Source organism: Monodelphis domestica, chromosome 7 (genome assembly GCF_027887165.1).
Source record: "Monodelphis domestica isolate mMonDom1 chromosome 7, mMonDom1.pri, whole genome shotgun sequence".
Taxonomy (NCBI): Eukaryota; Metazoa; Chordata; class Mammalia; order Didelphimorphia; family Didelphidae; genus Monodelphis; species Monodelphis domestica.
The window spans coordinates 189591108-189605120 of NC_077233.1; the positions used below are offsets into that span (position 1 = coordinate 189591108).

The 14013-nt window shown below is 40.9% G+C and overlaps 1 protein-coding gene across 5 annotated transcripts in view; it reads left to right on the forward strand.

The window, feature by feature from the left end:
• Nucleotides 1-14013, forward strand: part of ABCC1 (ATP binding cassette subfamily C member 1) — a 184071-nt gene that overhangs the window by 35479 nt on the left and 134579 nt on the right. Inside the window, exon 1 of one of the 5 annotated variants that reach the window (XM_056806201.1) lies at nt 7801-12819. The exons of the other annotated variants lie outside the window; for them this stretch is intronic. The gene's annotated coding sequence lies outside the window, so the exon portion shown is untranslated. Of the gene's footprint in view, nt 1-7800; nt 12820-14013 lie in introns of those variants that run through there. 5 annotated transcript variants of the gene reach the window in all.

Here is a 14013-nt window from a genome sequence, read left to right on the forward strand (position 1 = left end):
GCTGGGTAGAGCCAGGCCTGGAGATGGGAGGTGCTAGGTCCAAATCTGACCTCAAGACCCTTCCCAGCTGTGTGACCCTGGACAAGTCACTTCACCCCCATTGCCTAGCCCTTAGGACTCTTCTGCCTTGGAGCCAATACATGGTATTGATTCTAAGATGGAAGGTAAGGGTTATTTTAAAAAATCTATCTATCTATCCCTTCCTTGAGGATTATGGTTATATTCCTCTTTTGGTACTCCCTAGTAAGATGCCCAGCACACAGTGGGCACTTAATATGTGGCATATTATTAGTACATTTAGAATGTGGCATGAATGAAGTATAAGCAAGGTGTTCTGGGCATTTCTGAAGGATATAAGAGCTTATTACTGATTGGGGTTAAAGAGGCTTTCATGGAGGGATGGTAGAATTCGAGTTGGACTTTAAAAGTAGTTTACCAGTTGGAGGAGCATTCCAGTCATAGGGCATGAGCACAGAGGCACAGGGATGGGAAGGGAAGGGATGCATATGGGCTTCCTAAGAAGATGGCCCAAGAGATGCGCATCCTGCAGTAAGGCTTTGGACTGTATAGTACAGTATAGTATAAGAGGGGAATATTGTTAAGTGGTATGAGAGAATGAAAGCATGACACCCCATCTCCTGTCTTCATGTCCTTGTAGTGTAGGTCTCACACACCTGGAATGCACTCCATCCCCTTCTCCCCCAGAAATTCCTTACTTTAAGATGATGCTCAAGCTCCATCTTCTGCAAGAAGCTGTTCCTGATTTCCCCCAACCACTAGTATCCTCCCTTCCAGACCACTTTGAGGCTTAGACTCCTTTGTATGGATTTAGATTTATTTGCTTTATATTTATGCCTGCTTGCTTCTGTATTGGAAGTTCCTTGGATCTGCCTTTCGACACTTCCTAGCTGTGTGATCCTAGGCAAGTAACTTAATCCCCGTTGCTTAGTCCTTACCACTCTCTTGCCTTGCTATCAATTCTAAGACAAGGAAAAGGTTTAAAAAAAGTTCCTTGAGAGTGGGAATTGTTTTGTTCTTTTTGTACCTGTTATCCTTGGCACCTTGAATAGTACCTAAAAAATAGTAAATAATTACTAAATGCTTGTTGATTGGTTGGTTGATTTTTAGGCTTTGAATTAAAGAGTGAATTTTTTTAAAATCAGGATTTCATTATAAATTATGAACCTTTATATAAATGAAAGGGACAGTATTACATGCTGAGATTACAAATATCCAGGATGAAACAATCTTTGTCTTCAAAGAACTTACATTCTATCAGGAGAGATAATATTCACACAAATAATTTATACACAAGATAAATGCACGGTAAATTTTTTGGAGAGGGTATGAGCAACTGGGGGTATTAGAAAAGGCTTCATACAGAAGATTATGCTGACCCTTTATATCTTCAAAAAAAAAAAGGGGGGGGCGATTCTAGGAGACAGGAATAAGCTTTTAGTGGTCATGGACCATAAATTTTAATTTGAATTGGGCAAGACCATTCAGTCTAGACCTCTTTGTGTTTCTCTACCCATTGATGAAATTTGAAATTTATTCTTTTTTTTTGCTTGCTTGAGTAGAAGTAAGTGAATTTGGAGGGGGGAGAAGTATAAACCGACATTTTTCCTTCTTGGTTGTGTAACTTCTTGGTTCTTTTGCAACGTGTGGGTGATATGGCACTTTTTTGGCCTGTTGTGTCTGCCTTCTCCCTCTTGCTCATTATTTCCCTTTGAGCTCCAGGATGACTACAGTGCATAACACTGCGGGACTTGATAGTTATCTACTGTTGGGTACAGTTAACACTGGAGGACCTGAGAGACTGGAAGAAATCAAGACTTCCTTCTCAAGTTAAAGAAAAAGTGTTATCTCTTGTCTCGTTGACAAACAGGCATTTCTCTTACCTTTATGAGCTTTATGTTTGTTTTGTTTAAACTCTTACCTTTTGTCCTTGTACCTCTAAGACAGAAAGTCAAGAGCAAAGCAAACAGGATTGTCTTACCTAGACATAGGAAGTGCCTGAGGTCTGATTTGAACCCAGGGCCTCCTGACTCCAGGCTTGGTGCTCTATCTACTGTGCCATTTAGAAGCCCCAAACTTTTTCTTTCCCTTCCTTCCTTCCTTCCTTCCTTCCTTCCTTCCTTCCTTCCTTCCTTCCTTCCTTGGCAAAAGAGTGGTAAGGGCTAGGCAATTTGGGTTAAGTGACTTGTCCAGGGTCACACAGCTAGGAAATTTATGAGGCCAGATTTGAACCTAGGTCCTCCCAAATGGCCTATGCCACTTAGCTTCCCCAAGCTTTATGTTTCTTTATGTGAGGAGTGAGGGTTAGTTTTTTGTTAATTAGCCCAAGGAAATAAATACTTGTTGTCAGTATTTTTTTATGTTGTCAATTTTAACCCAGGGATCTAGGAGGAATATAGGAGCAAAAATACCCACTGTCATCTTATCTTAACACTATTTTCTGGGTAAAAACAATAGAAAGTAGGATTAGAGACAAGAAGCCACTTTTGTCTTCTCTTGAAGATGAGAAGCATTTATTTCAGAAGGATGAACTACCCAGCTTTCTTTCCATCAAACTAAGTCACACCAGCAAGACAAAACTATTGGCCCAGATGAAAACCTGAATGTTTTCAGTGAATGATTGAACTATGACTTAGAAAGGGCAGTGATAAATATCAAGGAGGCAGGATAATGAATGGTCTCTCGGTTCTTGCCTGCATTGTGTTGTCTCTATTCATGTGTATTTGTTCAAAAAGTTACATATCTTGTTCTGTTTCTTCTATTAGGCTACAAGGGCAAAAACTTAGTTTTCTTTTGTATCTCAATCTTCTTGCCTCCTCCAGCATCAGCATTTTGCCTACAAATTAATCCCATAATAGATATATAGGACTCTAGGACAAGCTTCTTCACTTAATAGCTTCACCTTTCTGGACATTTTCCCCCTTAAGATGCCCTGTCATTTCCCTTCTCCTTTCCTTTAATTTAAAAGCTATTTTCAAGACAGGAACTTAAATTAGATCTTTATTCTTTAGGACTGGGATTCTGAACCTCTTTTGTGACATGGATGCCTTTGACATTCTGGGGAAGTCTCTGAACCCCGCCTCAGAATACTATTTTTAAGTACATAAAAAAGTAATCATATTGAAATAAGTATCAAAATAGTTTGAGAAGTTTACAGGCTCAAGATTAAGAATCCTTGCTTTAGGGTGAATTCAGTGATCCTTGTCCATTACATTTGCACAGTGGGTAGTGGGTTGGTGACTCCCTCAGCCATATAATCAAACTACTTCTTGGGGATACTTGGCTTGTAAGACAGAAAGAGAATTAAGAAAATCATGGATTTTAGTTTAGCGGTTTAGAGTAGCAAGCTTTCTCAAAATTAACTTCTCTTTAGTTGCCATGTATTGTAATAATGGCTGTTTTTGTTTTCAATCAGAGGAATTCCTGTTAAGATAGGAGCATTTGTCATTAACAAATGTCATTTTGGATTCTCTTTGGACTCAAGAAGTCTTGTAAAAGTTGATGCAGGCTTCCTGGGTGTTGTGGCTAAAGGCAGCTTCAGGAATGCCTGTTGATAATTCATGGCTGTTTTATTTTTAGAGTTGATGAGTCAGTAGATGAGGACTCCTTGGGAGGATCCCCAGTGGGTATGTGTGGGATTGGGGATGGGAGACTAGAGCCTTCCCTACAGATAGGTTTGGTTCTGTTTCTGATGCTCTCCAGCCAAACTTCATTTTTTCTCTCCTTTTGCTCTACTTCTAGCCCTGGGGAAATATACACGGTCTGTTTCACATAGGATTAGCATCTTGGAGTGTAACAAGTCTGATATTGTTCCCGTCTCTGCTTAGCTGCAGGCCTCTGATTGCTTCTTTGTTTTATATTCCCCACTAAAGTTAGAGACTCAATTTGTAGGGATGTATTCATTTGTCCTTGTTTTGAATGTTGCTTTTTCAGTATTTTTAGTTTTTGTACATGTATCTTTTCCCTCTCAATAGATAGCAAACTCCTCAAGGACTGGTGCTATATCTTTTGGCATTTTCCCAAAGGCTTTGTTTATGGGGGATGTTCATTTGATGGTGTGGTCTGAGCCTTTGCAATGGTTCCTCCTCCAATTCACTTTAATTAACATTTTTTTGAGCACCATTTAATTAGGTGAAAGATTCCAGGTAAGTCCGAGTATAGAAAAACACCCAATCTCTGAGAAGAGCTGACAATTGAGAGGAATGACGAGTTACCTTCCGTCCTAATAATAGCCAGCATTTCTATTTTTATAAGGTTTTAGGTTTATAAAACAGTTTTAAGATATCTTATTTTATCTTTATAAGGTGCTATTATTATCTCCATTTTAGACATGAAGAAATTAAGGCAGAGAGTCCTGACACTGTGCCCAATATCACATAGTAAATATTGGAGGCTGGATTTGAACTTAAGTCTTCCTGACTTTTGGCTCTGGTGCTCTATCTACTGTGCTACCCAGCTACTTTGAAATGCACATTTTATCCTAAGAATTGAGCTGCAACTTCATAGAATCATTGCAAAATTCACTCAGTTGGAATGCTCAAGGATAGAGATAATCTGATAAAGTCTGATTACTTGGAAAGACTTTTGTCATTTGTTAAAGTGTTTCTGAAATGCCCTCCTGAAGGCCAGGGGCACCACGATAAGCAAGATTATGTGTAGAATGGTGCTCTGGTTTAATCAAGGACTTAGTATAATATTAATTAACAAGCATTTTTTAAACTCCTACTATATGTGGGAAGCACTTGGAAATACAAATATAAAAGTGAGAAAGTCCTTGTGAGAGACTTAAATTTAACTGGTGCTGGAGGTGATGATTTATGACTTACCTAAAACTTGGATCCATTGAGTGCCTAAGGTGCCTTGAGATCTAAGAAGCAAGTTGAATATTTATGCTTCAAATGGCTGGATTTTTAGAATGAGACACTATTCTGCTGTGCCTTCTCTTCCTTCCTTTGTTCTGTTTACTGTCTTATGGAGATCATATTCACAGTCATAACCTATATATACTATTTTCATACCTTAATGGGTTGAGGACTGAAAGTTAGGTGAATATTTGTTTGCAGAATTAAATTACCAGTGTGCAGTGGGTTGCCATAAGAGGTGGCGAGTTCCCTCTCCTTGGTGGCTAGATGACTACTGATAGGTATGTTATGGTGAGGGATTCTTTTTTTATTTCTGTGAATTAGACTAGCTGTCTGAGGTCTCTTCTAACTCCCCAATTCTATTATTTTGTGATTTGCCTTCTAGAAAAAAAAAAAAGAATGAAATGGGGCAGCTAAGTGTCAGAGAGCCAGGCCTCTAGCTGGGAGATACTGGATTCAAATATAGCCTCATATACTTTCTAGCTGTATGACCCTGGGCAAGTCACTTAAACCAAATTGCCTTGCCTCTACTACTGTTCTGCCTTAGAACCAAAACCTATTATTGATTCAAAAATGGGAAGTAAGGGTTGAAAAAGATGTGAAGAAAAAGAATAAAATGTTTAGCATAGGAAGCTTTGTGATCCTGGGAAAAGAAAACTGGTCCTGGAGTCAGGGAACTTTGGCTCTAATTCTGCCCTTGACAAGAATTGTATGACTTTGCACTAGTTAATTAATCTCTTTGGGCCTATTTTTCTCATGTGTAAAATTAGGGGGAGAGGTTTGGACTCCAAATCCCTTTTGAGTATTAAATCTCTAGTACTTCACTGGAAATTAGGAGAGCTGGGTCCTGGTGTTAGCTCTCTCAGATGACCCTGAACAGGATGCAAAGTACATTTCTGTGTCTTTTTTTTTTTAACCCTTACCTTCTATCTTTTAATCAATACTAAGTATTGGTTCCAAGGCAGAAGAGTGGTAAGGGCTAGGCAATGGGGGTTAAGTGATTTGCTGAGTCACAAAACTAGAAAGTATCTGAGATCATATTTGAACCCAGGACCTCTTGTCTCTAGGTCTGACTCTATCCACTGAACTACCTAGCAACTCCCATCTCTGTGTCTTAATTTTCCTACAAGTAAAATTATCATCATTTAAAAAATATTTATTTTAAAATATTTTTCCATGGTTACATGATTTGTGTACTCTCCCTTTCCTTTTTCCTCCCCCATCCTGGAGCTGACAAGCAATTCCACTGGGTTATACTTGCATTGTCACTCATCCTATTTCTGTAGTTTTCATTTTTGTGATAGAGTGATCTTTTAAAACCAAACCCCCAAATCATGTACTCATATAAACAAATGATAAATTATGTGTTCTTCTTCTGTGGCCCACAGCTTTTTCTCCCAATGTGGATAGTGTTCTTTCTCACAAGTCCTTCAGGATTGTCCTGGATCATTGTATTGCTGCTAGTAGCAAAATCTATTACATTTGATCATCCCACAATGTTACAGTCTCTGTGTACAATGTTCTCCTGGTTCTGCTTATTTCACTACACACCAGTTCATGGAGGTCTTTCCAGTTCATATAGAAAACAAGGAGGCAGCTGGTTATCTTAGTGGATTGAGAGTCAGGCCCAGATATGGGGGGTCCTGGGTTCAAGTCTAGCCTCAGACACTTCCCAGCTGTGTGACCCTGGACAAGTCACTTCACCCCCGTTGCCAAGTCCTTACCACTCTTCTGCCTTGGAACCAATACATGGTATTGATTCTAAGGCAGAAGGTGAGGGTTAAAAAAAAAATCAAGCAGCTCGTCATTGCTTATAGCATAATAGTATCCCATCACCGTCACATACCACAATTTGTTCAGCCATTCCTCAGTTGAGTCCTCATCGACTCCCTTTTTGCCTTATAAACACGGAGTGAATAGCATTGTTTAGATTGTTGAACAAGAAGGGCAAACTTGCTGTCTTATTGGATCAGAAGTCAGAGATTCAGAAAGCCAGCTCATACAGCTAGAACCGGAAACCGCAACCTGCTCTGAACAACACACGGCATCCTCCTTTGCAACTGTTTATAAAGTCGGTAGACTGTGCTGTGTGGCTCATTCTAGGAAATAGACTAACCCTCTCCCTCAACACCCCCCCCCCCAAAACAAGCAGCCATGCATTTACATTTCAAATATGTCCATTCTCCAGAAATAATGCTAAAAAAGAGTTCATAATCTTTTTTTTAAAACTCTTACCTTGCCCAGGATCACACAGCTGGGAAGTGTCTAAGGCTAGATTTGAACCCAGGACCTCCTGTCTCTAAGCCTGGCTCTCAAGCCACTGAGCTACCCAGCTGCCCCTAAAAGAGTTTATAATCTTGAGTTGAATTTGCATCGGGGTGGGAGTCGGAATCCTTGAGGGGAGAGTGCTCAGCTCTGCTCCTTATTAGTTGGGTGACCATGTTATCCTATCACCTTCTCAGGATCTTATTTTTCCTCATCTGTGAAATGGGCCATGATAGGTTTATAGGTTGAGAACTGGAAAAGACCGTAGCTGTCGTCACGTAGTAAAAGCCAGCACTTGAAGCTTGGGTCTGTTAATTAAGGGTCTGTGGCTCTTTCTACAGCACCAAAATGGGGGGTAAACAATTTCTGCCCTTTCTGCTTCAGAGGTTTTTATGGATCAAATGAGGTAATACTTAAGAAAGGGCTTTATGGAAGTGGTCTAAGAACTATTTGTGAGGAATTATTATCATCATCATTTTCTTGATTTCAGTTCAACAAACTCTCAAGAGGCAGCTATTTGGTGGTGAATACAGCTCTGGGGCAGGAGTCAGGAAGACCTGAATCCATATCCTTTCCCCTCTCCCCCCCTCCCCCCCAATCCTTACCCTCCTTCTTATAGTCAATATTGTGCATTGGTTCTGAGTCAGAAGAGCAGTAAGGGCTAGACAACTGGAGTTAAGTGACTTGCTCAGGGTCACACAGGTAGGAAGTGTCTGAGGCTGCATTTGAACCCAGGATTTCCCATCTCAAGGCCTGACTCTCAATCCACTGAGCTACCCAGCTACCCTTTAAATTCTTCTTTAGACCCTTACTAGCAGTGTGACTGGGCAAGTCACTTAACCTTTGCCTGGCTCAGTTTCCTTAACTATAAAATGAGGAAATCATATCTCCCTCCCAAGTTTTTTTTTTAAACCCTTACCTTCTGTTTTAGAATCAATACTGTGTATTGGTTCCAAGGCAGAAGATCCATGTGGGCTAGGCATTGGAGGTTAAGTGACTTGCCCAGGGTCACCCAGCTGGGAAGTGTCTGAGGTCAGATTTGAACCTAGGACCTCCTGTCTCTAGGCCTGACTCTCAATCCACTGAACTACCCAGCTGCCCCCTGAGCTATGCATTTTTAAATGTGTGATTGTTCTGTCTTTCCAGCTGGATTGGAGGATATTTTCATTTAAAGGTATGGGCAAGATGACAGTTAAGGTCTTTTCTGGCTCTAAATTTTCTTTATTTAAAGTATTTTCCATGTTATGGACACAAAGTAGGTACTTAAGTACTTTTTTTTCTTTTTCTTAAAAAAAAACCCTCACTTTCTATCTTAATATCAATTCTTTTTTGTTTTTCTTGAACCCAGGCCTAGCTGTCAGTCCATTGAGCCACCTAACTGTCTTCTAATTATCAGTTATAAGACAGAAGAGCAGCACGGACTAGTTAATTGGGGTGAAGTGACTTGCCCAGAGTCACATATGGCCAGGGAGTGTCTGAGGCCAAATCTGCCCCCCTTCCCATTCCATACACATACACTACAGGCCTGGCACTCTACCTGCCTAGTTGCCCCCATATATACCTTCATCTATTAGTTTCTAGAATGTGAGACTCCCCTAGATTATAGGTTCTTATTCTGGGATCTCATGGATTGATTTCAGGGGGGTGTAGATTTAGGGGGGAAAAAGGTCACACCTTTCGTTTCTTCAACTTCTAACTGCAACTGAGCCTGTCCTTCAGTTACTTCAAAAGCATTCTCAGAAGGGTCAAGAGCTTCCTCAGACAGCCAGAGGTGGGGAGGTCATGAACTCTGATTTTGAGGAAGTCATAGAACATTTGGCTGGCTTGTGCCAGGGAAGCGAGTAAGGGCTGCCTGGCAACAGGAGTTGTTGCTCGGGCCTGTTTGCTCCAGGGAACTCATCCTACCCTGTTAGAGTCAGGTATCTCCCCACCCCCTGCCAGCCAGGGAGTTTGGTGGCAGAAACCTTCTAGCCTTTCAGCTGCTCCTGCTAAAAAAAGAAACCACAGTTATCATTCCCTCCGGGTAAATGAACCTGATGGCCTAGGAGACAGTTAGAAGGAACAAGAATATTTCAGGAGTTCGGCCTGATAGTACTCAGCCCTGCAACTTGACCTGGAGGGAACTCTGGGTTGGAAGTAGCAGAAGGTGAATTGTCCTGACTTATTGAGAAAATGTTGAGGAAGGCAAAAGTGTCCGTTTGGTCTCTGGCCAATGTTTTCGGACCCCTTGCTTCCTTTTCTTTCTTTTTTTAAACCTTACTTTCTGTCCTGTTGACAACTGTAGCACAGAAGGGCAAGGGCTAGGCAAACAAGGTTAACTGTCCAGAGTTACACAGCTAGGAAGTGTCTGAAGCCAGATTTAAATCCTGACTCCAGGCCTGGCGCTCTATCCACTGGGCCACCTGGCCACCGCTGACCTGCATCTTTCTAATGGCAGAGACCTTCAGTTCAGTTCAGTTCAGTGTCTACTGCATATAACTGCCTGCACCAGGGGCATAAAGACAAAATGGAAAAACAGATCCTGCCCTTAAAGAATTTATGTCTTACTAAAGGAATATGAAATGTATTTAGATAAATACATCAAGAAAGTTTGAAAAGAGACACAGGTAGGCTGGAAAAGAACAGTGTCAGTGTCAATGTCAGTGAGTAAGAGGGAATTAAAAGGGGCAGCTGACCGGCTCAATGGATAGAGAGCCAGGCCTACAGATGGGAGGTCAAATTTGTCCTCAGATACTTCTAGCCGTGTGACCCTGGGCAAGTCACCTAACCCCCAGTGCCTAGCCCTTACCCCTCTTCTGCTTTGAAATGGATACTTAGTATTAATTTTAAAACAGAAGGTAAGGATTTAGAAAAAAGAAAGATGAATTTTGAATCAACACAATTTGTCACTGGTTAGATATATGTGGACGGGGAGGCAGACGAAGCAATCAAGGATGAATCCAAAATTGAAAACTGAGAAGAAGGTGACAGAAGTAGGGACATTTGAAGGAAGGGAAACTTTAGGGAGAAAAATGATGAATAATTTAATTTTAGAACCTTCTCCTTGTCCCCTATGAAGGAGAATATTGTACTTGTCAGACCTGTGAGTGGGAAGGTAGAGAGACTCTTCCAGGGCTACAAGATATTGTTAAAGATTAGTGATTATTTGCCTTGGACTCTTTACATGTGGGTGTAGGATGGAGGAGACTGAGTGAAAATTCAGAGCCATGCAGGAAAGAAGAGGGTTTTCTTTAGAACAGATAGAGATTGGTTCAGATATGAGAGTCCCGTTTGGAATACAAGCTCAGGTGGTATTAGACTGCTCCTGTAAGTGGTAGACAGTTTGCCTTACATCCGATTAAACCTGCGTAAGACCCATGTGCCCTCCAAAAGGGATTGCTGGTTGGCAAAGTGGATAAAGTGCTGGACCTGGAAGCAGGAAAACTCTTCTAGATTCAAATCTGGCCTCGGACACTTACTAGCTGTGACCCTGGGCAAGTCACTTAGCTCTGTCTCACTTGTAAAATGAGCTGGAGAAGGAAATGGCTTAAAATTCCAGTATCTTTGCCAATAATATCCTAAATGGGGTCCTAAAGAGTTAGATACAACTGAAAGATGACTCTAAAAACCCTCTCAAAAAAACATTTTTAAAATTCTTTTTCATTGAATTGAACTTTATGGGCCTAGGGCAAGATCCTTAAACTCTCTGTGTTTCTAGGAATTTGCAGAACTATTCAGTTAATCAGAAGTGTTGATCTGCATTAATAAAGGGAGTTTTCTCCTCTGTTAGTTTCCTATTGTATAACATTATGCCTTTTTGGTACCTTCCTCTAAGTTCCCAAAAGTATTCTTTGTCCATTTTGGTGATGATAGGCAGTATATAATGCTTTCTTCTGGATTTTTAAAAACTCTGTATCAGTTATTATGTTCTTTGACCTACATAATTCTATTATTGACACTATACCCTGACAATGTTAGCAAACAAGTGCTAAGTATTTAGACATTTTATAAGAGCATTATATGTAATTGAAAAAAAAAAGGGAAGCAGTCTAGATGAGTAGAAGGTAAAGTTGTTAAACATAAAGAATACTCGTAGGATGGATTGTCCTATGAAATTGTGCTTCACTTGAAGTTAGCACTTGGTTTGTAAATTTTTAAAATTGTAAATTTTTTGCAATATTGAGTCTGCTGTTTAATTACCCATGATTAAGCAAGTCAACCTCTTGGGCCTCAGTTCCTCTGGTAAACTGGGGCAGTCTGACCAGATGGCTTCTGAGATCTCTTCCAGCTCTAAGTCAACAATCCTGTGAAACTGAGTGTTTCTTTTACCCCTATACTTCTGCCTCCCATATTACATGCAGAGAACTTGTAGATATCAGTCAGTAAACATTTATTAAGCACCTACTTTGTGCTAGACACTGTGCTGAGTCTTGAGGATATTAAAAAAGTGAAAAGATGCTTAAGTATTTGCTTTCAAGAAGCCAACCTGTCTGTCTTAGGGAGGGAATTAATGTCAGGTGGTATAGTGGATAGATTACTGGGGGACCTGGAGTCAGGAAGACCTGAGCTAAAATCCGGCCTCTGACAATCACTAGCTGTGTGACCCTGGGCAATTCACTTAACACTACTTCAATTTCCTCCTAGGTGAAGGACATTGGCAAACTATTCCAGTGCCTTTGTCAAAAAACAAACAAACAAACAAACCCAAAAGGGGCCAGGAAGAGTTGGATACATTTGAAAAACTATAGCATCAATGGTTAAATGATTGGTTATTGGCAGCTTATCCGGCAAGACTGGTAGATGCTTTTTTCCATCTTTTGAATAATATTATTGTGTACTTCCTAGTGATGTGACCCTGGACAAGTCATTAACCCCCACCACCTAGCCCTTACAACTCTTCTCCTTTGGAACTGTTAATGAAGATTTTGAGAAGTGACAAATGCATCTGCAAAAAAGAAAAGGATCGTAGAACTTCGTGAAAGGCCAATCAACTGAGATGAGGAGACAGTTCCATGGAACCTTGGGAAAAAGCAGTTAAGCAGCTTGAGCTGGCTGAAAGAGGTTCCTTCTCTGGCTGTTGGACCAGAAGGTGGAAGATAGACTCACTCTCTTTAGCCATTGTCTTATCCATAAGACAGTGAACTGAAAAAGATATTTGGGTTTTTAGCCCAGAAGAAACCTGTTAGTATTTGCTGTCAGTATGTCCCCTTAGGGAAAGATAACTTTGTTTCCTGAATTTGAATATATCTTGAAATCTTCAGTCAACAGAATAACTCAGAAAATTTAGGGATTTTCTTACCCCCTCTCCTTACCCCCTCTACCCGAAAGAATAAAAGACCTCTTAGTTAAAGGATTTGATTATTAGAGGAAATCTTCAAGCTTACCATCTCTGAGAAGAACATTTCTAAGACAGTTGAAAGGGAATAGGAAGTAGTGTAGGGGGAGGGGCTCAAGGTCCAGTCTTTTCCCTGGCTTGATTCCTGGTGTTACCTCTCTAACATTTCCCCATTACCATAATCCCCCTAGTATCAATATCTAATACAATCCTTAATATTGAGTCTAAGGCAGAAAGCAAAGGTTTGGAAAAAAAAAAGAAGAAAAAGAATAATGTTACTGTTCATAGGCATGATGAATATCAGGGAAGAAGCACCGGAGAGTGGAAAGAGAGATGGATTAGGAGTTAAGAGGCTAGAAGGTAAGCTGGATTCCCGTCCCAACTGTGCTGCCACCTTTGTTCAGGCTTCTATGATCCCTCCCCTAGACTCTTACAGCAGCTCTTCTACCTCATCTTAATGCTCCAGTCCATCCTACACACTGCTAGCCACCAAAGGAATTTTTTTCCTCAAGTGCTGATGTGACCATGTGACCCTTGTTGCTTCTAGGATAAAATACAAAAAAGCCCTGCACACCCTGACTCTAACTGACCTTTCAGGCCTCTCTGGACAGTCCTTCTCTTTCTGGATTTTGCACACTAGCCAGCCTGTCCCACTCTGTTTCTCCCCCATGACACACTTGGTCTTGTGTTTCAATGCCTCTGCCCCAGCCCTTCCCTATATCTGAAATACCTTCCCTCCTTCCCTCTGCCTCAGAGCCCTTCTCTTCCTTCAGGCACCATCTTCTAGATAAAGCCTTTCCTGATCTCTCCCAACTGCTAGTGCCTTCCCTTCCCAAACTAACTTGGTCTTAACTAGCTTGTATACATTTACTTCATATGTGTATCCACTTTATGCTGTGAATGGCCTTTTCTCTTTCTTTTCAAACTCTTATCTTCTGTCAATATCAATTTTTAGATGGAAGGGCAAAGGATGGACCATTGGGATCAAGTGACTTGCCCAGGGTCACACAGCTAGGAAGTGTGTGAGACCAGATTTGAACCCGGGACCTCCAATCTGTAGGCCTGGCTCTCAATCCACTGAGCCATTTAGCTGTCCCCTGTCCTGTGCATTTTTAATAATATAAATTTGTCTCTTATTAGATGTAGTAACCTCAATTCGAATAGGGATTATATAGTATGCCCTACTGCCCGGTATAATGCCTGGCATATAGCAGGTGTTTAATAAATGCTTGTTGATTGATTGGTATTAGCCGGGCAACTTTGGACAAGTCACTTCAAAGAAGGATTTGAATTAATTTTCCCACCAAGGTGCTGAGTGTTCAGTGTCATCAAATTGTACTGGTCTTGGTTATCAAGACATCTGGATTCTGGGGGCAGCTGGGTGACTCAGTGGACTGAGAGCCAGGCCTAGAGATGGGAGGTCCTAGGTTCAAATCTGGCCTCAGACACTTCCCAGCTGTGTGACCCTGGGCAAGTCACTTAACCCTTATTGCAGTTCTTATATACTGTCCTTATATATATGCCCTTATATACTGTCCAATACACAGTATTGAT